Source organism: Panthera pardus, unplaced genomic scaffold (genome assembly GCF_024362965.1).
Source record: "Panthera pardus isolate Hobbes unplaced genomic scaffold, ASM2436296v1 HiC_scaffold_19, whole genome shotgun sequence".
NCBI lineage: Eukaryota > Metazoa > Chordata > Mammalia > Carnivora > Felidae > Panthera > Panthera pardus.
In genome coordinates this window covers 19,368,653-19,394,629 of record NW_026526754.1, presented here as the reverse complement: position 1 = coordinate 19,394,629, position 25,977 = coordinate 19,368,653, and the positions used below count along the sequence as shown (strand labels likewise).

The 25,977-nt window shown below is 54.9% G+C and overlaps 1 protein-coding gene across 1 annotated transcript in view; it reads right to left on the bottom strand.

Annotated features, from left to right (window-relative positions):
- The window catches only part of CMIP (c-Maf inducing protein), a 232,581-nt gene that overhangs the window by 99,125 nt on the left and 107,479 nt on the right, over positions 1 to 25,977 (bottom strand). The window lies entirely within an intron of this gene.

Sequence of the window (25,977 nt, the reverse complement as noted above, 5' to 3'; positions counted from 1 at the left end):
AATGTGGCCAGTGCAACGGTCACCTCGGGACTGAATTTGTGCAGTCACTCAACACGTGGAACCCCTCGCATGTGCAAGCCAGTGCCCAGTGTCTGGGGGTGCGACCCTACAGTCGTGCAGCTTTGGAGGCAGGGAAGAGACAGATGACCCAAGAAAATGGGGGACTCTGATGGATGGAAATTTGTGTTCTCAGGGCCTGGCACTTCTCACGTGTGCCCCTGGGTACCCCTGACAGCTGAGCAACTGACCAAGTGAGTCTGGAAAGGAGGCTGGATGGAGGGACCAGCCCTGGCTCCCACTGAGGCCCGGAGGGGCTGGCATGGATGCCCCTCCTCTGCCCTACTGTCAGGACCTCCCAGCCTGGGAGCAACCCTGCTGGCTCCCCTTGCCCACCCCGCACCTCTGCACGGCCCTCCCCACCTCCAGCAGCCCTGGGGAACCCGCACGGCCCTCCCGGGAGGCAGGTCTTGCCCCGTGACACATCAAATGAAGGTCCCGAGCAGGTACGTGTCTTCACCAACCACACACAGCTATTCAGGCAGAGCTGGAAGGAGAACTGAGGCCTTCAGAGTACATGTCCTGGCCTCTGTCTGTAACAGCTGGTGATTAGAAGTCAGGTCAACCACGCCGTGACACCACCCCGTCCTCCAGCCAGCCAGCAGGACGGCTCGAAGGGGAAAGGCAGTGACCAGCGTCGGCAAAGAGACAGGGCATCTGGAATGCTCCTCGACTTCTAAACCGCTGTGGAAACCCGTGCACGGCTATCGGCTAAAGCTGGAAGCCCGGGTCCCCTGCGACCAGCGGTCCTATTCCCACGAAGAAGGGCTGACATACGTTCTCGCGGTGAGCTGGACACACATGCTGCCTGAGCACGACGCAGCCCTGGACCGGAACAAACTGGAAACCACCCAGGTGTCCATCAGCGGAAGAACGGGGGAAGAAAGTGTGCTGCGTCACCCGGTGGAGTGCGACTCAACGGTGAGAAAGAAAGATCGGCAACGACACGCGGCACGCAGATGAACTAACTGCACGGACCAAAGGCTGAGGAAAGGACACTAGACACAGAAGCACAGATTATACGCTTCCGTTTATATAAAGTTCACAAGTGCGCAAAACGTACTCCATGCTGAGAGAAGTCAGGGTACTGGTTACGAGGGTGACCGGCTGTCTGGTTTGCCTGAGCCTGAGGGGCGTGCGTTCTTGAGATCCTGGGTGTTCGGCACTAAAGCCGGGGCAGTTCCGGGAAAACCAGGATGGGCGGGCACACCACTGCTTACCCCTGAGTGGGGACGGTACCCCGAAGGGCCAAGAGGGAGTTTCTGGAGCTTCGGGGCCGTTGTAGGTCTTGATTCGGGTTGAGGGCAGCACAATGTTAAGAGACATCAAGCGGGACACAATATATACTTCTCTGCATGTATGTTACGTCTCAGTGAAAGAATGTTTGAAAGACCACAAGTCTGAGAGTCGAATCCAGGCCCCACCACTTGCTGGCTGTGCGGCCTTAGGCAAGTCACCGGGCCTCTCTGAGCCTCAGTTCTCTGCCTTGCGAAAGTGACATAGGATCCACACCCAGTAGGACGGCTATTTTAAAAAAGGGAATAACAAGTGTTGAAGGAGATACGGGGAAATTGGAACCGTAGTCATCCACGGCTGGCAGGAACGGGACACGGCGCAGCCACTTGAAAAGTCGGGCGGATGTTGGAAGAGCTAAACGGTTTCCACGTGACCCACAGGGGGCGTTTAATGGTGTGGGAATTACGCTGCAATAAAGAAGGTAACAGTGTACCTATCTTCAGGGTGCTGCTGAGAGCAACTAAGAGTGTGGCCTGCGAGCTCGGCACCTGTGAGAACTTGCCAATAGGTCACTGCAAGGGGGTTACACAGGGCGGCCCGAGAAAGGCAGCAGGAGGGGCTGCAGGCAGGGACATGACCAAGCGAGGGTTTAGCTGTTTGAGCTCCGTGAGTGAAACTCCCAACACCGTGCCAGGTGCTAAGCAGGAGATCATCATAGCAAGGTGATCATTCTTCAAGCCTCAACAAGAAGGAAGAAGGGGTTGTGTGCAAACCATCTCCAACTCCTCCACAGATGACGCAAAAAGGGGGGACAGAGAGGGGTGTTCCGGCCTGGAGTCGGCCCTGGGGTCATCACGGGGTGATCTGCCAGCTGCGGAAGACCAAAGACAAGTAGGACCCCATCGCTTAGACACTGCCTCCCTCAGAGAGACCCGCCCCACCCCCTCTTGCCCCAACTCAACCAAGCCCCACCTTGGGGGCCTGGGACGGGCCACCGGGCAGAAGCGCTGCTGGACCCTTTTCCTGCCGCCCAGACCTTGGCTGAGCGCCGCCTGGAGGCTGGGCTTCGAGGGCAGGGCCAGTCGGGGCAGGCCAAGGCTGTTCTCCACGGACCGCACTCCTTGGAGACAGTCAGGAGGCATGTTCTGGCTCATTAATCATGAGTCCAGCCATGGCAGCTGCCCCCTTTTATGGGCAAATGGCTCAAGAGGTTTAATGACAGAGGAAGAAGAAGTGATATAGCCATGTTCGGACTCTACAACCTCAGTCACCACCGTGGGATGGAAATCCGAGTCCCCGGGGTGTGGCACTCTTCCTCTGTACCACGGGGCCCCTCTGCCATCCCGGTAGCTGATCGAAGCTCTCGAGGGCCGTGACGCACAGTCAGCACATTTCCAACCCCCGAGTCAGCAGCTACTTTTAGGGAGCAACAGCCCGGGAGCAAAGCCCGGAAGCCCGGCCCTCGGGAAGTCCACAGGCACCATCTGGCTGATTCTTCACAAGGTTCCTGCCGGGAGCCTCATCCCAGAGAGGAAAAAGGGAAGGTTCGGAGCGGTTAGATGCTGGGCCCCAGGTCACAACTGGTAGGTGGAAAGGCCACGTCCTTATCCCCGGTTGCACGTTGCCTGCCCACTCTGCCAGATGCTGGCCTGGGGGGTCCCACAATGAGCAGGGTGTGCCAGAGTGGACCTTTTTTTTTTTTTTTAAAGTTTATTCATTTTGAGGGGGGAGGGGCAGAGAGAGAGGGAGAGAGAATCCCAAGCAGGCTCCATGCTGTCAGCATGGAGCCACGAGATCGTGACCTCAACCGAAATCAAGAGTCGGACTCTCAACCGACTGAGCCACCCAGAGCGGGCCTCTCGATGGGAGGTGGGGGCAGAGGCGTACGAAGGTAATGACAATGCGACATGACAAGCAAGGTAACTGCGAGGTGTCGGCTACAAAGGACAAGGAGCGGGGGTGGGGACAAACGCTGGGGAAGGCCTCCCAGAGTGACCTTTGAGCTGGGCCTTCAGGTGGGTCGGGGAGTGCCAGGCACTCCCAGAGGAGGGAATGGAAAGTACAGGGGGCCCAAAGTGGGGGACCCTGGTCTGGAAACAGGAAGTCGTGGGATGAGCGGGCAGGTTCAAGGATTCCTAAAGGGGCCTGAGATGGGACCCAGGGCAGGGCACTGCCGCTGGCTGCCCAACCTTCCCAAACTCGGATTTCCTCTCTCTCCTCTCCCTTCTTTTTTTTTTTTTTTTTTTTTTTTTTTTTAAGTGAAGGTAGACATGTAAACGGTCAAGTGCGGAAGTGTGAAAGTGCACAGGTTTTATGTGCTCGGCGGGACCTATCTTTGCGCAGGCTCAGCCCTGCACAACCACCACCCGGGTCAAGACAACGGAGGTCTTGAGCCCTCCGGCAGGCTCCCCAGTGCCCTTCCCGTCCGCACCACCTGGGGGTGTCGCTGCCTGGCCTCTGTCACCATAGGTCCGTTCTTGAACCTACGGAATCACAAATGGAACCCCACAGCGGACAGGCTCCTGTGTCCGGCTCCTTCTGTTCACCATGTCTGCAGACGCGTACGTCTGTGGCTCGTTCTTAACTGCACAGTGGTGTTCCTTCCGATGCACCGCCACGGCCAGTGAATCTTTGCTTGTTTCCAGTTTGGGCTCCCGTGTAGAAAGCTGCTGTGAACATTTCTGTACATATTTGGGGTGGGCGAAGCAGAGACAAAAGTATGCGGGTAAACACCCAGGAGTGGGATTCTTGGGTGGCCCACAGGCTAAAATGCTTGTATCTAAGCGCGAGAGACACACATTTGCAGGGAATCACAAGGAAGTTTGACGTGACACCAAGCTCCTGTGTCGAGCCTCTGTCACAGGTAGTTAAACCCGTCTGGTAGTTTGGAGGGCAGAATCAGGCCAGCAATGGAGCTCGATTTTCTGAAAAGGTGGAGCGTATCTACCACAGAGAGGACCTCTGAGCCCCGCTGGAGAGACAGCACCCTTCTCAAAACGAGACTCAGGGCCACAGAGGAAGCGGTGGCAGAACCGAAACTTTGTGGCTACAGTGGCAGAGAGAGCCAGCTCTCCTCCCCTGCACGTCCAGCAGGCTCCCCACGCTCCCCACAGATGCTTTTGCAAAAGGAGAAGATACGTTTGCTCCAGATCAGAGAGCTCGGAGCGCAAGGCTGGGTATTTCTCTTTGTTAATATTGGGAGTAATTTAACCCTAAGATCACACACCAAGGTCAGGCGGGCCTGTCTGTATCCACTTGGTGTTCCCGACGTAAGGAGACCAGCAGGGATCAGACAGTGAATTTTTAGGTCTTCAAAAACACAAATTAGTTGATGGTGGAATTCTGCCAGGGAAACCCGTGGCCTCTGACAGCCTGGAAACGGGGGCACCTGCCTCTGTGTCCTCCTCAGCCGGGCACGTCCCAACCCGGGTGACTTCCTGAGAACAGGGATCCTGCGCTTCGATGGGCCACGTTAGTCGGTTGCCCAGAGTAACGGTCTCCATCAAGGACCGTCTATGTGCTTCCTATGTGGGTCAACTACTGGGAGGCACTTTCCCACTGAGTTTTCAGAACGAACGACTCATGAGATTGGTGCCACTGGGATCCCACTTTACAGCTGAGAAAAATGAGGCCCAGGGAAGAGAAATTACTTGCTCAAAAGCCATGCACCCACTTATTAACGAAGCCAGGACTGGAACTCTAGCCCTTTGACCTAATCCAAAGGTCAGCAACCATTTTCTGTAAAAGGCCAGATGGTAAATTCTCTAGGCTCTGTGAGTCACAATAATTCGACAGTGCTGTTGTGGTGTGAAAGCAGCCACAGACGAAATACAAATAATTGTGGCTATGTTCCAATAAAACTTTACTTACAAAAGCAGGCCAGGGCCAGGTTTGGCCTGGGGCCATAGCTTGCCAACTGCTAATTTAAACCATTCCAGAGCGTAAACATATGATGGGTGGCTGGCAGGGTGCATGGATGGGCAAACATGAGTGGCACATTTTCTCTCTTTTTCTTTCTAAGGTGACTTTAGTGGACGGGTACGTGAGCGGGTGAACTTGCTACTCACTGTGTCTTGCATGGCTGGGTCCTACTGAGATGTTCTCCAGCATTGTGCTCTGAGCACTGGCCTCAGCCCTCCCCCTAAAATCTGTCGATGCATCAATCAGCCGCATTCTGCAGAAATTTCCCAGAGACGTATTTGGGGGTAAAGTCCCTTGGACCTATCTCTAAATGAAAGCAAAAGTCCCAGAAGCCAGAGCTACCCATGTCCTGGGGACATAAGACTGCTGGAGATGACCCAGAAGTGAGCTGTCAGGGCCCTACGTGGGGTGACCCACATCTCACTCTTGTTCCCAAAACAATGAAAATGAGCCAGCGTGACTGAAGTCTCCTTCAAAGAACCTCTGATAGCGCAAAGAAAGCTGGGCACACGTCAACACAGCCTTCTAGAAAATACCCAGAGGAAAGAGGGAGGGAGGGAGGAACGGGGGAGGGAGAAAAACACTGAGAATGATGCTTTGGTCCAACATGCACATGAAATGGGCCCAGAGAGGTATGGGAACTCCCCAGGGTCACCCAGCTGGGAGGGGCAGTGCTGAGACGGGACCCCAGAGCTCTCCCAAGATAAAGTCTGCTTGTCATGAGCCCGGCTGGTATCCTTCCTGAGCCCCCGGAGCTAGACCTCAGGGTGGCTGAGCATCGCCAGTGGTGAGCAGATGAGAGTTTTGGAGTCGCTCACCGTGCACTACGCTCCAAGGGGGCTCCTCACAACCATTCCCTCGGCATCCGGCCTCGGGACCCCCACCCCCACCCTTCACGGACTCACGCCTCCCTGACAGGATCCGACACCTCTTCTCTGAGATCGCAGGAGATGCTGGGCAGATGCCAACGCCTGTGTGCCATCACAGGTGCAAACTGTCTGCTCTCCACGACAACCTGAGAGAGGGAGGCAGTGACTCTTTATGAAGCCTACGTGAAGGGCTTTTCGAGCACCAGTTTATCTTCCCAGGAACACCCTGAGGCGTGGAGCGTTGGTCCTTCCCATTTTACAGATGAGTCAATGAGGCACCGAGCGGACAAGTCACAAAGAAGCAGTGGGGCCAAGACTTAAATCCTGCCTCGCCCAACTCTCGGAATCGCTGTCAAGCCCTATGACGATGATGACGACAACGACGCTGGCATCCACGAATAGCCCAGAGCAGTCACCCAGCTGCAGAAAAGGGAGGAAGAAGGGAAGAAAGGAAAAAGGGGGAAGGAAGAGGCCCTTGGGGATACAGAGCATATGGCAGCACTGGCTTTTCCTGTTCTGGAAACCGGCCTAGGGCACTGGAGAGCCCGGCCCAGGGCCCACTCAGAAATCTGCTGAAGCCACCCAAAGTGTGTGTCCGTCAGCACAATGAACAAGCGGGCCGAGGAAGAAAACTCTGTAATTAAAAACAAAAAAGGCACGCAATAAAAACGTATGGCTGGCTGCTGGCCTCAACACACTACCAGACCAAGGTGGCCGCAGACAGTGCCTGGCTCGGGTATCAAGTGCCATCTGGGCGCAGGCCTGCCCGAGAGACCAGCGCAGGTCCCACGATGTTGAGCCCACGTGGATTCATTATTTCCAGAAGGTGCCACCCTGCACGGATTACACCCAAATGGACGTGGCCATATTTGGTCAGAGCTTCAAGGCCAATCTTTCATAGGCCACTTAGGAGGGTCTGATGTCATTTGAAGGCTCCTGGGAGGCCACGCGGAGGTCACAGCAGGCAGCTGCTGCTGCCGTGAACAATTTTCAGGCGACGCCAGCTCTTCTGTTCCATAGGACGCTGCATTTGGGGTGTGACCAGATGCTGGCATAAGAACTGGGGAAGGGAACAGGTCATTTCTTGCAAAGAAGACACATACTGGGATCCCTGCAGGCACGGGGCCGCACCGGGTCAGCCTCTGCTCAGGCAAGCGTAGACATCTACCGTCCAAGGATGTCTTTGTGGTCTCGCCTCTGGAATGCCAGTACCCAGCTGTCACTCTCACCAGTAACTTCGTTCAGCTCAACAGGCATATATTGAACTCCTACTGTGTACCAGCACCATCGAAATAACGAGGAATCACACCGATGGCAATCTAGCATCACCTACAACAGCCTCGAATATAACAACCAATACTCAAGGCAGACATCCAGACAAATTCATTACAACCTCATTCTTCTGAGCGCAAATTAAAACCACCATGTCATCACTACGCACCTAACAGAATGGCTTTAGGAAAAAAAAAAAAAAAAAAGACACCGTCAACCTCTCACACACATTGGGATGGCCACTACCCAAAACAAAAACCAAAAACAAGAAAATAGCAAGCGTCAGGGAGGGTGTGGAGAAACTAGAACCTTGTGCACCTGCCGGTGAGAGCACAGAATGTTGCAGTAATGGTGTGTGAAACAGTAGGAGGGGCCTCAAACAATTTCGTACAGAATCGCCACATGATCCAACAATTCCACGTCTGGGTACATACATGCCCCAAAACGAAACGTAGGGGACTGGAATGGATATTCGTACCCCCACGTTCAGAGCATCATGATTCACAGTTGCCGGAAGGCAGAAGCAATCCAAGGGCCCATCAGCAGGTGAAGAAGTAAGCAAAATGTAGCATACACCCACGGTGGGATATCACTCAGCCGTGCAAAGGAAGGGAATCCTGGGACACGCTCCAGCCCCCACAAGCCCTGAGGGCATTATGCTAACGGAAGTAAGCCCACCACAAAAATACAAATATGATATGCTTATGCTTACATGAGGGGCCCAGAGCAGTCAGGGTCACAGAAAGAGAAAGTAAAATGGCGGTCGCCATAGTCTGGAGGCTGGGGTGGGGGTGGGGTGTTAGTGTGTAAAGGAGACAGAGGTTCAGCTCTGCAAGAAGAAAACAGTCCTGGAGATGGACAGCGGTGACGGCCAGGAACAAGGTGAATGTGCTACAGTGACACGGAACCGCAACGTTTTTAAAAACAGAGGAAGGGATACATTTCATGTGTATTTCACCATAATGTGTCAAATGGGGGGGGGCGGGGAGGCTACAGTATCCAGCGATGGCCAGGACGCAGAGAAGCCCGGATGCTCCCACGCTGCTGGCGGGCCGTGAACTGACCGAGCGCTCTGCGAAGTGACTTGGCAACAACTGCTAAAGCTGAGCCGACCCCTCCCCTCCGCCCCAGGAGCCCCACGGCAAGACACCCCCCGACAGGGATGTGTGCACTGATCACACACCCCAACACTCACAGCAGCACTTTGCAGGCGCCCCCGGTAATAACACGTGTGGAGCCGTCACGGCACATTCACCAACGGAGAACCACCTGCCAGTGAGAACGAGCGAACTACACGTCTGTTCAGCAGCAACGTGGCAAGTTTCACCCAAAAAGAGAACGTGCCACACAAGGCCTTTTATTTAAGGATGGACACTGGCAAAGGTCAGGGCAGTGGTCACCTTTGGGGCCGTGGTGGCTGAAGGGGGACGAAGGAGGGTCTCAGGGGGTGGTGACACCATGTGTCTTCATCTGGGTACAGGTTACCAGGACATGTTGCTTCTGCAAATTCACCAATGTGTATACTTATTATTTGTGTGCTTTTCTGTAGGCGTTTTATACAGGTCAACAAAAAATTTCCTTTGAAAAGACTACATTCCTCTGGGTCACCGGTTGCCCATCTATGGACAAAGACCACAGCGGGGGCTTGGGAATCACTCTGATTTTTCTCATCATGCATGCCTACATCATTCAACAAAGAGAACCCGTGTGTGCCAGGCACATGCCAGGCTGTGGGGATGCCATGGTGAGTGACACCCATCCCTGCCCACGAGCATGCTGTGTAGACTGAAAAACATTGGCCCGTCTGAGTAAACAGGTACATTGTATCTCAAACGTAGGTACATGCTCTTGTTACAGATAACTGTGTTCAGAATATCTTTATGGCATTTTATGTATCACTCAAATCGTAATGGTGAAGAACCCAGGCGTGGGAGTCAGAAACCCTGGCTTCACACATCAGCTCTGCCTCGACAGGCTCTGGGCCCCGGGGTGCAGAGCAAGTTAGTCCTCTGGAACCCGTTTCCTCGTCTGTGACATGGGGGTAACAGAGCCCAGCTGATGGGGTCACTATGATGGCCGGATGACGGGGTGCACGTAATTCACTGAGCTCAGTGTCCAGCACACAAATGTCAGCATGTGCAGCACTGAGGACCCACGGTGAGCCACGAATGAACAAGGCTCTGGCTCTCATTGGATCTCCCCTGTAGTGGGGAGACGGGCAGAAAACAAGTAAGCAAAATAGTTAGAATGTCAAATAAGTTCAAGTAAAATAAATAAAGCGGATACCGCCAAAGCGGATGCTGGGCTTTGGCACAGCCGAATAATTTGACAGGAAAGTACAGTATAATTTAACCATCACACAGAGATAATTCTAGAGAAGTATGGGGAACCACTGCTTGATATTTCCCAAGGTAGACCACCCCCAGCCTGATATGAGACGATCCCCTCCCCCCCACCCCGAAGGTGACATAACAAGATGGCGCTAATAAGCCCCTTGCGGCAAGGGTCAGAATTTCACCATCAGACACTTTCTCCCTTTACAGACAGGTCCTCCTAGAATCTCTTAGAGAGGTTTCATCTGTGAGTGGGGGAGCCAAGAAGAAAGGCAGGGAAGGGAAGGAATGTATTCCACGAGAAGGGTTTGTGTGATTTTTCTGGTCAGAAAACAAAACCAATGTAAACTGTATCTCCCTCGTGCCGCCTGAACAGAAGGCTCCAAGCTTTCAAACAAGGCCTGGGATAATCGGGGCCCATCCCTGGGGATCCGGAGGGGCTCGTTCTGTGAGATCCTAATTGCCTCATTTCACATGGTGTCTTGAGAAGCCGCAGCCTTGTTGGAGGCAGACAGGGCATAATCTTAGACAAATAAACACAAAAGTTCTGGGGGAGGCGAGTGCTGGCAGCCATTGCTGGTGCTTTCAAATAAGAAGCGGGAAATCCCTGCTTGTTCTCGGCTCAGGCCTTGCCTGGGGGGCTGCAGGCTTCCATCCAAGGGCTCCAGGATGTGTGACAAGGGAATTTTTACAGCTGGCTACTTATGCACAAACCCAGTGATCATTCTCCAAGGAAGCTGGGCTGCAGGGCCAGAACCACCTCTAAGGTGGGATCTCTAGAACCATCAAAAATCTTCTCCTAAAAAATGACGTCTACACAAAAACCTGCGCACGGATGTTTACAGCAGCTTTGGTGGTAATCGCCTAAACCTGGCCAAGCAAGATGTCCTTCAGGAGGGGAGTGGACAAATAAACTGGTACAGATGCACCATGCGATATTATTCCGTGCTAGAGAGATACGAGCTATGGGGTGCCTGGGTGGCTCAGTCGGTTGAGCGTCTGACTTCGGGTCAGGTCACGATCTCACGGTTTGTGGGTTCGAGTCCCACGTCGGGCTCTGTGCTGACAGCTCAGAGCCTGGAGCCTGCTTCGGATTCTGTGTCTCCCTCTCTCTCTGCCCCTCCCTCACTAGTACTCTGTCTCTCTCTCTCAAAAATAAATAAAAACATTTTAAAAAATTAAAAAAAAAAAGAGATACGAGCTATGAAACCATGAAAAGACACGAAGAACTTTAAACGCCTATTACTAAGGGGAAAGTCCATGTGAAAAGGCTATGTGCTGTAGGATTCCAACTCTAGGACATTCTGGAAAAGACAAAACCTTGGAGACCATGAGAGATCAGTGGTTGCCAGGGGCCGGGGGAGGGGGACGAACAGGCAGAGCACTGGGGATTTTTAGGGCAGCGAAACTACTCTCTGTAACACTATAGTGGTGGATGAACATTTGTCCAAGCCCATCACAGACCCAGAGGTGAACTATGGGCTCTGGGTGATGATGAGTCAGTGTGGGTGCATCAGCTGTACCCAATGTACCATCCACTCTGGTGGGGACGCTGCTGTGGGGAACGCTATGCATGTGGGGGGGGGGGGCAGGAGAGCTCTGTGCCTTCCCCTCAGTTTTTGCTGTGAACTGAAAACCGCTCTAAAAGAAGTACATCTAAAAAAAAGAAAAAAAAAAATCTACTCCCCCAAGGCAGACTGGAGAGAGATAGGCTCAGTCATGTCAGGAAGAAGCCAGGTGGCAAGAGGAAAGTTCTGGAGCGTGGACTCAGAAAGCCTGGGTCCCTGCTGCACTCTGCAGCCCCTTCACCCCGGGTGCCTTGGCGTTGCCGCTGGTTTAAACAAGACGACAGTTGGAAGATGGCTACGATGGCCTGGGCGGAAGCCTGGAAGGCCAAGGGCTTTCTAAGTGATGGTTCTGGGCGCGGAGGTGAAGCCAGGGTCCAGGTCCCCGTGTGTGCATATGAGACACAGATAAACCACCTCATCGGTCCTACTCACAAGCATTCCGCCTTTTAAAACTCCGCCTAGCACGGAGGAACAACTTCCTTATGACATAATGAGCAGAGGTAATAGTAAAAACATTTAACATCTGATCTGGTGTAGGAACAGACAGACAGGAAGGAATGGAGCTGTAAATGGCTGCTTCCACCGTCCAGGTGCATTCTGAAGGGCCCCTGCTCATGGTAAGGAGTCACACGTGTCCCCTTTTTTCACAAACAGAAGACCCTGTATTCCTGTCCACCAGCATTCCAGATCAATGCCATGTAACTGGCATCACCAACTCAAACGGAACACACTGTACTGAAAAACAAAATCCAACACCCGACCCAAAGATTTTACCTCAGGCTGCCTCTTCTTTACCCTTTTCAAAATTGACAAATTAGCTCTTGGGTCCCAACAGATTGATGTGAACCCCTAGAATCCTGGAAACCCCCAGATCTGACTCCAAACATCTCTCCTCTCAAGTGTTCCACCTCCTCTCTCTCTCTCTGCCCAGCGTCACAGACCCACACAGATACCGACCTCCTCATTTGCTTGGCAAGCATTTGCTCCAAGAAAAAAACACAGTCCAGAATCCCTTCCCTTAAGAACCTCTCCACCGAGTGGGGGAGTCAGACACGCGTACAGATGATCAGAATTCTGTGTGTAGAGGACCTGTAGAGGTGGACGCACAGGGAGCCCTAACTCAGCCACGGGATCATGCAAGAAGCCTTGGGACAGTCGCGTGATTTCTGAATTGGGTTTGGAAGGGGGAATAAATAGGAGTTTGTCAGGCAGGCGGACAGACAAAGGGTGAGGGAGATGAGTGAGGAAGCGGTTAGATCCAGATTATGGAGAGGCTTGGACACCAGAGTGACTGAGGAATGCTGGGGCTCACAGGGATTGGATCCCCCCCCCCCCCCGCCATCCACGAGGCCGAGGGCTCTAAAGCCCAAGGAGTGACTCACGGGACTGCCGCCAAGGACCGTGGTTGCCGTGTGTCTTTGCAACTAGGTGAGCCCTGAGCAACCAGGTCTTTCCACCCCTGCCGCTGCCACCGTGGCCATCGCAAGGAGCCATCCCGTGAACGAAGGGAGAGCCGTGCCACGCTCCATTCGATGTCTCCTCTGGGAGACGCAGGCCATGGTGTGATTTCCCCACGTCTGAGAAGCGCTGCCGATCGTGTGTTACCAAACGGCGGCGTAAAAGCACTTGCTCCATTTCAGCATCCATCTACTCAAGACGTCCCCAAATCCCGTCTCCGAACGAGCCTGGATGAGTTAGGCCCCGAAGTTGGGAGACTGGGTGTGGGGGGGATGCCGTTCACAGAGACCCAAGCAAACCCCCAAATCCCTTCTGGAGAGACGGGAGTACGGAAACACGACAAGCGACAACTCGCAGAAGCTAGCAAGAGAAAGCAACGAAGTCTGAGCAGGAGAGTGTGGCCTGTTTTCTCAGTGGGTCACTCATTCACTCTACAGACATCCACTGACGGCGCTCTGTGCTCTGTGTCCAGGCGCTCGGGGGGGAAAGGGGGGTGCACAGTGAGCACAGGGGGAGACACAGGGCTACGAGAGGGTTACACACTCTCCCAGGGGACGGAGACAACCACCGACTGTGCTCAAAGGTGACTCTCGAGGAACGAGCTGGGGTTTGAGTGGAAGGGGATGGAGGGACAACGTGTTTGGAGGCAGGAGGAAAGCCGTTTTTGGGGGATGGTGGGAGGTGGGCCTGGCAGCCGGGTGCACACGCGGGAGAGGGCTGGGTGATGAGGTCAGAGGGCTAGGCCGGCTTGGGAAGGGCTGGGAGGGCCAAGCTGCGGGTGTGGGCTGTGTGCTGTGGCCAGGCCGAGGGGCGGGCTGGAGGCCGGGACCCAGGAGGACTGGGCGGGAGCGGGGGTGGGGGTGGGGGGGTCCTCTCCCGGCCAGAGCCGTGCCAAAGGGCCTGCTGAGGTCCAGGGAAGAGGGCTGAGGGGCGCTGCCTCACAGAGCACCCGCAAACCCTGCCGTTTGGCATGAACTTCCTTCTCTGCAAAATGGAACGAGTTCCTACCGAGGCACAGCACGGCGTGCACGGACCTCGAGACCGCGACGCCAGACGCAGAAGACCTCACGGCGTGTGACTCCACTTCCCCGCACCGTCCAGAAGATGCAAATCCGCGGCGACAGAAAGAAGGTGAGTGGCTGTCAAGGGCTGGGGGAGGGGACAAGAGCAACAGTGGCCTCTGGCGGTGATGTGAGCGCCCCAGCTGTGGTACTCGTGAAGGAAGCAAAGGCCACTGAATTGTATACTTCACGCTGGCCACTTTTACGTTACAGGAGTCTCACCTCGGTGAAAAGAAAGTCTAAAATACGTGCAATGAATTCTAAGAATCTTACAGACCCAGGGATGATGCTGGAGCCGCTGCCTTGCAGCCTCTGCTCTTTCTTAAGCAGGGCCTGGGCCACGCGGGAAGCCTCCCAGGGGCGGGTGGTGTGGGCCCTGCAGAACCCCACCCTCCCCCCCAAAGCCAGCGGCCAGCGGGCGTCCCTTCCCGGGCAGGGAGGGGAAGAGCTGGGTCTCAGGGGGCTCCTTCAGAGGCCCTTTCAAGAGCAGAAAGCCTCTCCTGGTTTCTAATCATGTGTTAATAATTCAGATGATGGACGACACCAGGCTGGTCCGCACAGGATCAACAGAGCTCATGTCCAAGAGCATCGGCCTCCGGCGTGGAAGGAGCCAAGCCCTCGGTACATCGCGATCAGTCGGTGTCTACACACTCCCCACACCAGATCCGTGGCCTCGGCAATTTCCAAGGAAGCCCTGTGACCGCTTTAGGTAAAAACACAGTCATTCTTGCACAGAGAAAGACGATTTTATACACACACACACGCACACCCAGACTTGTACTCAGCTTGAAATAAATAATCTACAAACTGGATTAAGAGTCTGCTTCCTGAGCTTCAGACTCACAGTTTATTCATTTATCAAATATTTATTGAGTGCTTCCTGTGTGCCACAAAAGTGCTTCCAGCATGTTCCGGGCGTTGGGGACACGTCATCAAACAAAACAAAACAAAACTCCTCGCCTTCGTGGAGGGCTTACAGTCTAGTGACTGCCTGCCGGGCACCACCGCCGGGATGACTGCCAGGCTCTTCTTCCAGATCACCCGCTAAGCTGAACCCGCCCTGTGGGCTCTCCCTGCTGTCCCCCAAGCCTGGTGTGGGGCAACCACGTCTACGAGCTGGCCACGTGCAAAACCCCACCGCTCTATCGTACGCAACAGCCTGGACCCTGACCTCCTCCGTCAGTCCCCAGGGTCAAGTCCAGCTGCTACCTGCCCCTCTGAGTCACCCACACGTTCCCGTATCCTCTGTTCCGGCCCTGTCTCCTCTCGTCTTTCTTCTGGAATATCCTGCAAAGGTTTCCTGTCTGGACCTCGTGCTTCCAGTCTTGCTGTCTTCAAAACCCTGCCAAAGTTTCCCGCCTGAAACACCTGCCTGTCTGGCTTGTCACTCCGCCCAGTGACTCTGGACGGCCCTACTCCGCCTGGAGAGAAGACCCAGCCCCTTTGGCCAGGTACCCAGGGGTTTTCAGTAGGAGCTGAGCTGCTTCCTGATCGTCAAAAATGCTGTGAGGTGACCAATGTTTGCTGTGTTCAAGTCACTTAAAAGAAAAAGGTCAGGTGCTCTTTCTCAGAGCCCACGAGGGAAGGGTGTCCCTGGAAGTCACGGTGCTCAGACAGACCCGACGGGAAGCGTGGGTGCAAATTAAAGTATCGCCAATAAGCCCCAGCGTGAAAGAACAGCGAAAGGAAAGACTCACTACTCCCTCCGCATCCTTGCCCTGACTGTAGGAAGCTCTATGCTGGGAACGTCCATCGAGGGCTGGTCCCCCCCTCTGCCCAGGGACAAATATTCCCACTGATGTATTTTCACAAAGCGAAACTGGGCGCTGGTTGAGAAAAGAACTCAGGGTTAGCCCGGGACGGTGGCACAAGAAATAGCGAGAGTAGACGGGGTGGCCGCTCGCAGTCAGGGTCAAAGAACAGAACTTCCTCTGCTGCTGTGCGGGGCCCCCGGCCCCGACCTCGGGGGCAGGGCTCGTGACAACAGGGGGAGACGTTCACACAGACATGGGGCTCAGGACCTTCCCAGCGCTGCCCGTCGTCAGCGGGGAGACAAAGGAGCCGGGCAGCCCAGATGTTGGCAGGGTCCCATTTGCAGCCCCAGGAACAATTCCCCCTTTCACTGCCCCACCAGGCAGCCAAGGTCAGAGGCAACGCCAGCCAGACCTTACCCTCCGAGTGCCAAGGCCCTTTAGAAAAATTTTAAGAATTCTAGATAGAGATGTGTCCTCTCTCCTAGCTTTAACAGACCACGTGCAACGTCCTCTGCCCTTTTCTTGATGACATAACTGTCATGTAGAGCATCCTTTACTGCACACTGCCACCGTCAGGAGCCCCCGACGCCGTGAGTGAGCGGCCGGCCTCTGCACTGACTGTCCCCAACTGTTGTGCGTGCTGCACCCTTACTTTCTTCCTGTCATTTCCCCCTCCTCCCCACACCCCGGGCTGTCAGGTATTTCAGCTCTCCGAGGACAGCATGTCAGCGCATCAAAGCCTCCCTTCCCCCTCCTAATTCATTAGCTGCATCTCCTTCCAAAGTCCCAGAAACCCAAGCAATACACCTGTCGGCCGCGCCCAGGGTGCAGATGAACAAAGGCTGTGAGCTCAGTGTATGTCGGCTGCCACTTCTGGGGATGCTTCTTCCTGGGCTTCTGGGCCGTGTTTGCGATGAGTGTGCCTGTGGGAGAGTGGTGGTCTCAGAGCAGATGAGGGGCTCCTCTGTGTACGGGCACCAAGGCCCACCGCTAACTCAAACAGTGGAGTTTTCTTGCAGCTGAAAAACGCTCCCGTGGAACACCAGGAAGTAATCAAAGGCCACTCACCACCTTTGAGGGCAGGGCTTTGACTCCAAGAGGAGCCCTTCCTGGTCCCCGTCCCCAACCCTGACCCCACCTGTCCTTCTCAAACTCAGTCTAAGTGATTTTTAAAAACGGTGCCTTGGCCTCATCCGGCTCAGAGAAACGGGGGCTGAGCTGGCACGTTAGCAAACACACGCTCCAGGGAGGAATCCGGGGGGCACTGCGCTGAGCAGTGCAGCACTCCTGTACGTGGGGGGCGGCCCTTTGGTTTCAGGCCCGATGCGGCAGAGACAGAGAGCAGCAGCTCCAGGCCCTGGGCTCCGGGGATCCCCCTCCCTGAATTCAAAGCCCGACTCTGCCATTTGGGAGCTGTCTGGTGTGACGGCAGGTGGTTCCAACACTGTGCCTCAGTGCCCCCATCTGCACCCACTTCCGGGAGTTCTGTGAGGATTAAAGCAGACGCCATTCCTACAAATGCTGAGCTCGGCACTTCCCCTCCGAAGCAACGACCAAAAGAACTGAAAGCGGGGAATCACACAACGGTGAACACCCACAGCAGCACCATTCACAGTAACTAAAAGGTGGAGACCACCCGACTGTCCATCAGGGGATGAACGGCTACACCAAATGCGGTCCGTCCGGACCGTGGAATGTAAACCAGCCATAAAAAAGAATGAAGGACTGACAGATGCCACAGTGCAGATGAACCTTGGAAACATCATCCCGCGTGAAGGAAGCCGCTCACAAAAGACCGCGGGTTGTACGAGTCAAATTATTTGAAGTTTCCAGAAAAACCACAGGACAAAACACCGATGGGTGGTTGCCAGGGGCTGGAGGAAGTGAGGAGGGACTTCTAATGGGCACGGAGTTTAGTGGCGGTGAGAATGTTCTGGAACCGGACAGAGGAGGTGGTTGCACAACACTATTCACTTTAGAACGGTTTATGTCACGGTGTGCGAATTTTTGATCTGAGTTTTTAAAATCCTCAGCTCAGTGCCCAGCACAAAGCTCACCGTGTCAAAGGTTCTGGCGCTGGGAGACCCAGGCTCCTGTGTGACCAGGAAACGGGTCTGGTCGCAGCCGTGCCCTCACGGCATTGCGAAGGTAAGGAAATGAGAAAAGACGATGGACGCCAGTGCTCAACACAGCAAACACTCAGTTCACGATGGCGAGGACGTCCGGAGGGGTGGGAGGAGGGGGGAGCGGCAGGGCAGCTGCTAAGGCAGGTGCGGCTGAAGGCAGGTGTGGAGGCGCCCCCTGCCCCTACCCGTCCTTGCTTGCAAGGACCCTAAGAGAAGGAACTCTATGGACCTGAACATCCTGACTGGTTGTGCTCTATCAGAAACACCTGTTCCTTAGACGACCGGGGACATATCCAGCCCAGCTTAGTACTCTGTGAACCTGTTCTATCGTTTTACTTTTTTCGAGCAGCAGGACACTTTCTTCAACTGAACGAGAGTCCTGACAGGTAAAGCATAAGGCAGGTGCCCCTCAAGCGGACGGGGTGCTCAGGAGGGCCTGGGACCCTCTCTCCTACTCTGCTCTGGTTCAGAAACACTCTCCAGGCCCACGTCTCCTCCCATCGTCCCAGAGAGACACCCAAAAACAGGCCCAGTGGGTTTCTGCTGATTCCTTCGGGAAGGAGACTCAAGGCGAACCCTTTTCCCTAATGGACAGAATGGCTTTCAAGGCAGAAACTGCCTTTCAAAGTCCAGAGGGCTGTCCTGGGTGAGAAGAAGGTACTAGATTTGTGGGTGGCTCAAGTGAGTAAGTGAGGGCCAAAGGGGGCAAGGCAGAGGGGTGGACCGGAAGGCCTTGAACCCCTGAGAGGCGCCCAGGAGGCCCAGCTGCAGCCATCCGTCTCAGCTGACCTCCAGCAGCCCTTCATCCCCCATCTTCCCCCCTGCTGTTATGAGATGACCCCTGAGCACCCCTGCAACAGCCCTATGAGGTAGGTGGTGGCATCCCCATTTCCCTGCAGGGGAAACTGAGGCACAGAGAGGGCAAGGTGCTTGCCCCAAGGTCAAATGGAATTCTCACCTGAACCCACAGAGGCTCAGGAGAGGGATGTTGATTTCCTGAGCTGCAGAAACTGAGCAAAATCTGGAACACCTGTCTCCCGACTCTTCGCCAATGCTCCTTCTCCCCGATCCCACCGGCCAGCACGGAGGAGAGAGAAAGACACGGCTGGAGAGGTCAGCTGATGTCAAATGATGTTGGACCTCACAGGAGTGGATGGTTCCGGGGCAGCAGGTGGCTTGGGCTCGTCTCTGTCATCGTCCTTCCCTGAGGACCGTGTGGAGAGAGGTCTGGCTTATCTGCAATGGCACCGGCCAGTGCCCACGGGGACTGGTGTTGCTGCTCCCAGGTCTCAGCCCCGAGAGAGGCCACCATGCCGTCCTGTGCACAGCCTTTCGTGATGTCTCCCATGTGGAAAGGCCCAAGCTGTCCCCATCTAACTGGTCAGGAAAAATACCCTACATATCAGCCCATCCATGAAGATTTCATACTTTCTGGGGGCGCCTGGGTGGCGCAGTCGGTTAAGCGTCCGACTTCAGCCAGGTCACGATCTCGCGGTCCGTGAGTTCGAGCCCCGCGTCAGGCTCTGGGCTGATGGCTCGGAGCCTGGAGCCTGTTTCCGATTCTGTGTCTCCCTCTCTCTCTGCCCCTCCCCCGTTCATGCTCTCTCTCTGTCCCAAAAATAAATAAAAAACGTTGAAAAAAAAAATTTAAAAGATTTCATACTTTCTGGGCTAAAGGGACCAGGAAAATCACAGCGTCAACTCTAATGTGGGTTCCAAGAGGAGATCGTTTTTGGACGAAAGGGGAAGGGAGGGAGGAAGGGAGAGGTCCCACAGACAAATATATGTGGAGAACTGTGATGTATTAAAGGCACTGAGAAGTCCTGCAGCCAAGAAACCTGCCTTTACTGTTTGTAAACCCATGTCACAGAATCTTTGCTCGTGTTTGTTCTGTGGCAGTGGTGGTGGTTGTCATTCTTACTTTTTGCCAGCACCCCTCTTAACATTATATAACAAAACTCCTTTCAGGAAATGCTAGGCTAAGACATTCCTGGAAACAGCAGGAAGGCAGGGGTTGGGGATGAGGGTGGCAGTTTGTTCATTTGGGAAGAAGTCCTTCTCAACTGCACGAAAACACCAATGCCCTTCTTAACGAACTCTGGTGGCACCGCCTTAGCTCTCGGGAAAAGTCCAAATCCCTCCAGGTGGTGTTCGAGGCCCTGGACAATGTGGTACCAGTCTCCCCGTCAGTCTCACCTCCTGCTAAGCTCCTCTCCCTCCCTACACAGGTGAAGATCTGACCTGGCATTCCACGCTCAGGATCCACTGTGCCTCTAACAGCATCCCTTCAGCAAATGCCTTTGTAAGCATCCTCTAAGCTGCCTAAGCAGGAGAAAATTTTCAGACATAAGAAAACTCACGCAATTATTTCCCAAAAAGCGGTATAAGAAAGAGGAAGTATGGTGAGGGAAGAGAAGAGGCATGGGGCTTGCAGTGAGTGCAGCGTGACGGTGCCCATTTCACAGATGAGGAAACAGAGGCTAATACCTCATCATCTCACTCTCCATCTGTCCTGGACCCTGAGGCGGGACAGATGGGAACCCTGGGCTTGTTCCCAGGATCAAAGAACTCACACTGTGTCCCATCTTGGTGCTCCAGAAAGAATTCATCAAGTGATTTCTCCTACTCCTTCATTATACGCATATTAGCTCCAAAACGTTCTCATTTTCCAACTCAAATGTGATGGCCTGTTATTCTCAGGATAGGGGTTAAGCACTTAAAATGCCCCCGTCTTTCCTTTCCGAAGACACACGTGACCTGCACCTCGTACAGACGGCCCGCAGGTTAACTCTAGGAGAGACCCAGTACCCACGGGACTCAGGGCTGGGATTGCCGCTGACCGGGTGAGACACTGCATCCAGCGTGCCAAAGCCCCCGGGGACAGCAGGGAAGAGACTTCAATGCAGCCTCTTTCACTTTGAATGAACTGGTGGTGGTGGTGACGATGGGATGACGCTGATGGTGATGATGGTGACTGCCCTGGCGGTCAAATCCTCAGCAGAGAACAGCCTCCACTGGGGCCAAGCGCTCCTAACACTTCCACTTGGAGCTGAGAACACCAGGGCTTAGAGGCACTGGGACAACTTAAAGCCACCCAGTAATTCCCAGGAGCAGGACCCCCAACTGCATCTGACTCTACACCCTGTGCTCTTACTCCCTGTTCTACGCTCGTTCTCGTAATTGCGCAGCACCGCACAGTGGCTATGGCACCAGGCTCTGGTAAGAGGCCCCCAGCGTTTGAGTCCTGGTTCCGCCTCTGGCTAGCTATGCGCTGAGAAGTTAGGCACTTCTCGGTGCCTTGATTTCCTCATGTAGAATGGACACAGCAGTATCGTACTTCATCAGTTCAAACACAGTTGAACAACCTCCCTTCAAGTTGGCTGGGTAATAAGGCTCTGCTACACTCTTTTCTCTCTCCGAGGTCCGTAAGAGAAGAGGGTATCTTACCAGCAATGGGGTCTCAGATCTGAACAAAGATAGTAGCACCCGTCCCAGAGAGTTGTTATGGGGACTAGGTGAGATAATATAGAGAGAGCGCGTAGAACAGCACCAGGCACAAAATAAGCGTTTATAAACATGTGTTCTTGTTTCACAACGGTTTAGAGTTCAGCCAGCCTGCAAAATTTATTCCGGTGTTCGTTACGGGATCAAACCCTGGTCAGACCCTGAGCCAGACGCTTTGCCAGAAACACATTCCTCCCCGAGAGACGCAGACTCCTCCTCACGCACGCGCAGTTCACACAGCTGGGATGGTCCAGGGGCAGGACTTGAACTCAGAACTCCTAAGCGCCCACACGCAGCTCAAAGCTCTCTGGCTGGGGCTCCACGGTGGTCACGGTGGCAGGAATTCAGGCACCCCTGGAGGCGCCAGGCGAGTAAAGGAGGGGAGCAGGGCGGTGTGTCCCTGGGCCCCAGCTGCGGCCTCTAGGGCCCCTCATCCTGGTGTTTATTCTACGCTCACGGATGAAGTCAGCCTCCGTGTGGGACCTTCCTTCCTGGGGCCCTGATCATCACTCAGGAGACCCACAAGCCTACCTTGAGAAAAAGTTTTCTGTTCCCCGAAGCCCACATCGCCCGTGCTTCAAGCCTCCTGGAAAAACTGGACTCGCGACAGCTCTGCAACCGTCTCCACAGGCAGCGTGGAGGGCGAGGGCGAGGGAGTCAGTGCCGGGGACGATTCAGTCCAAATCAGCATCTCAGGAGTGCTCTGAGCCTGGAAAAGCTGGAGAGGAGGCTGGGGGATCCCTGTCCCACCCTTGTGCCACACAACGTGGGCTGAACCGCCCAGCTCTTCCTGTGCCTCAGTTTCCTCCTCTGTCCCCCATCCATACATAATTTGTTGGGCAGATTAAAAAGACAATCAGGGCAAAGTGTTTAGCACGTGCTCAGTTAACCTCAGTTACATTATAAGGCAACTCTCCTTGAGTAGATTCCAGAAGAGGGCGTGCCTCTCTGAACGCTATAGAAATGAACGTTCCCCTCTCAGAGGAAGAAATGAGAGAGGGATGGAGAGAGGGATGGAGAGAGGGATGAGAGACAACTCAGTAGATGGCGACGACACCTTATACAAACGTTTCTCCAGCAGGCACTTAATGAGCACCTACTGTGCATGGAGCCCTGGGGACGCCCAGGGGACAATATGGTCCTTGCCCCCACCGTCTTCCATTTGGTCCATCCTAATACTCAGGATCAGTGGCGTAAGCACCAAGTGAGTTGCAAAGTGACTATTTACTCATGTGTCTGTGTCTCCCCAGTGTCTGCGAATCTGAGAGTAGGGATGGTGACCTGCCCCCAGGGGTCACCTATGCGTCCCCAGCACGGAGCACAGCGTTGAGCACAGCAAACCTGCTCGCGGATGGGTAAGAAAATGAGCCAAGTTGAGGGACTATTTCAGGTGAAAGTCAAAGACTCTTCTAGAACCTTCCACTATCTTCCCCGCCCCCACCTCACTTCTTCAGTGACCGACAGTTTCCCAACCTGTCCAATAGGAAAGCCTCCAGCAGCCTCTCAGTTTCCGCCGAAGCATCGCCTTTTCCTTACGGAGCATACACACACCACAAGCCCCGGTTAGGGCCTGCCCTGTGGAGCTGAGCCAACGGTGCCCACTGCCAAACTTAGCACCCCGTCCACGTCCCCCTGCTGGCCAGCGGGAGGACTCCCAGGGCTGGGAAGGGCCTTGTGGCCGGGCAATGGTCAGCCTGGGATGGGCCAAGAAGTAGCGGGTGGGGATCAGGGAGGACGGGGCGGGGGGCCTCAGGGGAATGGATGGAAGTCTGGACAAAGAGGCTGTGGGGCGATGAGGAGATGAAGGTTCCAGCAGGATGCTTAGTAAGGGGAAGTAAGACGGGGGGCTCCTTGGGCTCTCGGCTGGGTAGCCCCAGCAGGGCTAACCCTCTAGACCAGCACCCTTCCGTGATGATGGAAACATTCTCTACCTCTGCCATCCAATATGGTGGCCATGGGGCTGCTGAGCGTGTGAAACATGAATAAACGTGGATGTGAGGCAGGGGGGCCAAAATGCTGGTCTGTCTGGGACTGAGGGGTTTCCGGAAAGAGGGATTCTTGCTGCCAGAACAGAGAAGTCTCGGCTGGTCACCGACCTTGACTATGTCACTTTCCACGAGAGGCATCAGGTCGATTTCACAACCATCACTAGGGACCTTGGGCACCTCTGACTGTGGGGCTGCTAGCCATCAGGCAAATGGGGGCCATGAAGAAGGGAGCCCGGATCCGAAATCAGACTGAATGGATTCTGAGATCCCGGCTCAACCCCTGTGAGCGTCTCGGAACCTCAGGTGCTCGTCTGTAAATAAGGACAGTAAGACTCTCTTTCCCAGAGCATTGTGGGGGGAACGAAGAAATAAAAAGTGCCTGCAGCAGGAGGTGCTCAAAGAACACTGGCTCCTCCCCCTCTTTGTGGCCACTATTAAAGGCCAAGAGGCAGAACGAGTAACAACTCTGAATAATTCCAAGAAAGAATGCAAAAGAACTCATTCACCTAGCATACCCCACCCCCACCCCACCCCACGGAATTTGCCAGGGAGGAGGGGGGGGGGGCCTTTCCAAGACTGACGCCCAGAGTCCTGCCCGTGAATAGGAGGGCTCCCCGCACGGTTCTCCTGTCCACGGAAAGAGCTCACAGGGGCTGCACGCTGCCCTGAGCAGGTTCAGAGTGGACACCACAGCCAAGCGGGAGGCTGATGTGATGGACAGAAACGGGGAAGCTGAGTCTGAGGCGGCTGCCAGAAACCACCATTCTGGAGACCCAGGAAAGAGACGGCGACTTGAGATGGTGAGCTCAAGGTCTCTGGAGCCTTGAGAAGAACGTGCAGAAATCCCTGGGCAAAGGAGGAGGGGAACTGGATGGAGGACCAGTCAGAACACCACATCAAAGTGTCCTGGGCTGGTGCCCGGGGTCGGGGCCGAGGGCTTCCTGGTGAGCGAGTCCGCCAAGGGTCTCATGGTGGAGGTCTACCCACCGCCCTTCCTCCTGCCAGACGAAGGCTGAGGGGGCTGGAGTCGAGGAGAACAAGAGAGGAGGTCTGCCAGCACAGGTCAGCGAGTGCAAGGAGAGGCTGGGATTCGTCCCGGGCGTCAGGGAACAGGCTCCCGGCGTGGGAGGCAGGGCCACCGTGCACACTCGCTGGCCAGGGCAGGGTGTGACCAACCAAGGCAATGCACGGGGCACACGTCAGCCCACACTGCCACTAAGCTCCACACTGAGCTTCACCAGGGAGGGGCCATGTGAGTCCACACCTCTCTGGAACGCCTCCCCCCCCCCCCCCCCGCCTTTAATACACTTTTTAGGACAATTGCAGGTTTCCAGAAAAACGGGAAAGATAGCACAGAGTTCCCACAGGTACCACACTATGGTTCCCCTACGTACGTGAATGTGGTGCACCTGTTAACAACCAGTGAAATAACACTATAGTGAAAGTTCGTGCCTGATTCGGATTTCCACGGTTTTTATTTCACATTCCTTTTCAGTTCCAGGATCCCATCACCCCACTACACTTTGTTGTCTCGTCATCTCGGGCTCCTCTGGGCTGTGACAGTTGCTTAGACTTTTCTTGTTCTTGATGACCTGGGCAGTTGTGAGGGGTGCCAGTCAGGTATTTTGCAGAATGTCCCTTGAGGGGGGTTGGTCTGATGTTTTTCTCATGATTAGACCGGGCTTGTGGGCTGGAGGGAGGAGGTCCCCAGAGGTACGGTGCCCCTCTCCTCACATCATAGCCAGGGTGCATATGCCCTCACATGACTCGTCATGGCTGCCGACGACCGTGACCGGCGGGCCAAGGGATGCCGGCAGGTTTCTCCACTGTCAGGTTATTCCTTTCTTCCCCTTTTCCGTACTCTGCTCCTTGGAAGGAAGCCCCTACCAGAAGCCTCTTAAGGTATGGCCAATGCTATTCCTCCCTCTTTACTGAGGCTGTTAACGGGGGCAGGGGGGGGGGGTGCTGATGACTGAAGACCCGAAGGTGGGAAGGAGACCAGGAACCAGGGGCCTCCAGAACTGGATAGCGGGTATCTTCTTCAAACAGGTGTTTTCAGCCCCTCGCTCACCACCCCCCCCCCCCACGTCTCCTCCCCAGGCCCTGCTGGGGCCTAAAGGAAGAAGGGGCTCAGCCTGTAGATGCTCAGAGTCCCCTGGCCAGGGCCCAGGACCCAGGGCCCAGCCAGCCCAGGCCTGACACAACAGCGTGGCTCGCTCACTGAAGACGCGACAAGCCGCGTGAAAGGGCCTTTCGGCCTCGGCCACTTCGAACCCAACCCCCCACCCCCACCTTCAAGGAAGCTGTTGTCAGAACATTCTGTAGAGGAGGAAACCAGGGCTCGGAATAAGGCATCACCGGGAAATGGCCGTGTCAGGTTCAAGCCCAGGTTCTCACTGCACAGCAGCACGGGTCTCACCCACCAGGACGCGCGGCAGCGGTCATGGCGTGACGGGTCTGGCCCTTCCTGGTTCCCGGAGGCCAGCTGTGTGCGTCTCTTCCCTCGTCTGCATTCAGCGGTCTTGTTTTGGCCACAGCGGGAGTATTTACACTGTGGAAACTGCTCAACTCTCCAAATCCAGGCGCCCCCACCCCCCGCCCAGAAAAGCCACCACTCTGCAGAAAGCAGACTCCAACCCGGGTAGTCTGAACCCTCATCCACGTTCTCCACTACCAGGCCACACCGCCCTCTCGAGGGCAGGCAAGACGGGGGTGTGTGCGCGTGTGTGTACACGTGTGTGTGTGTGTGTGTGATGCTCTGCCCTTCAGTGCTCCCAGGTTTCATGAGAAAACCACACTCCCACACTGAGTTCAGGGTTCAGATTCTCAT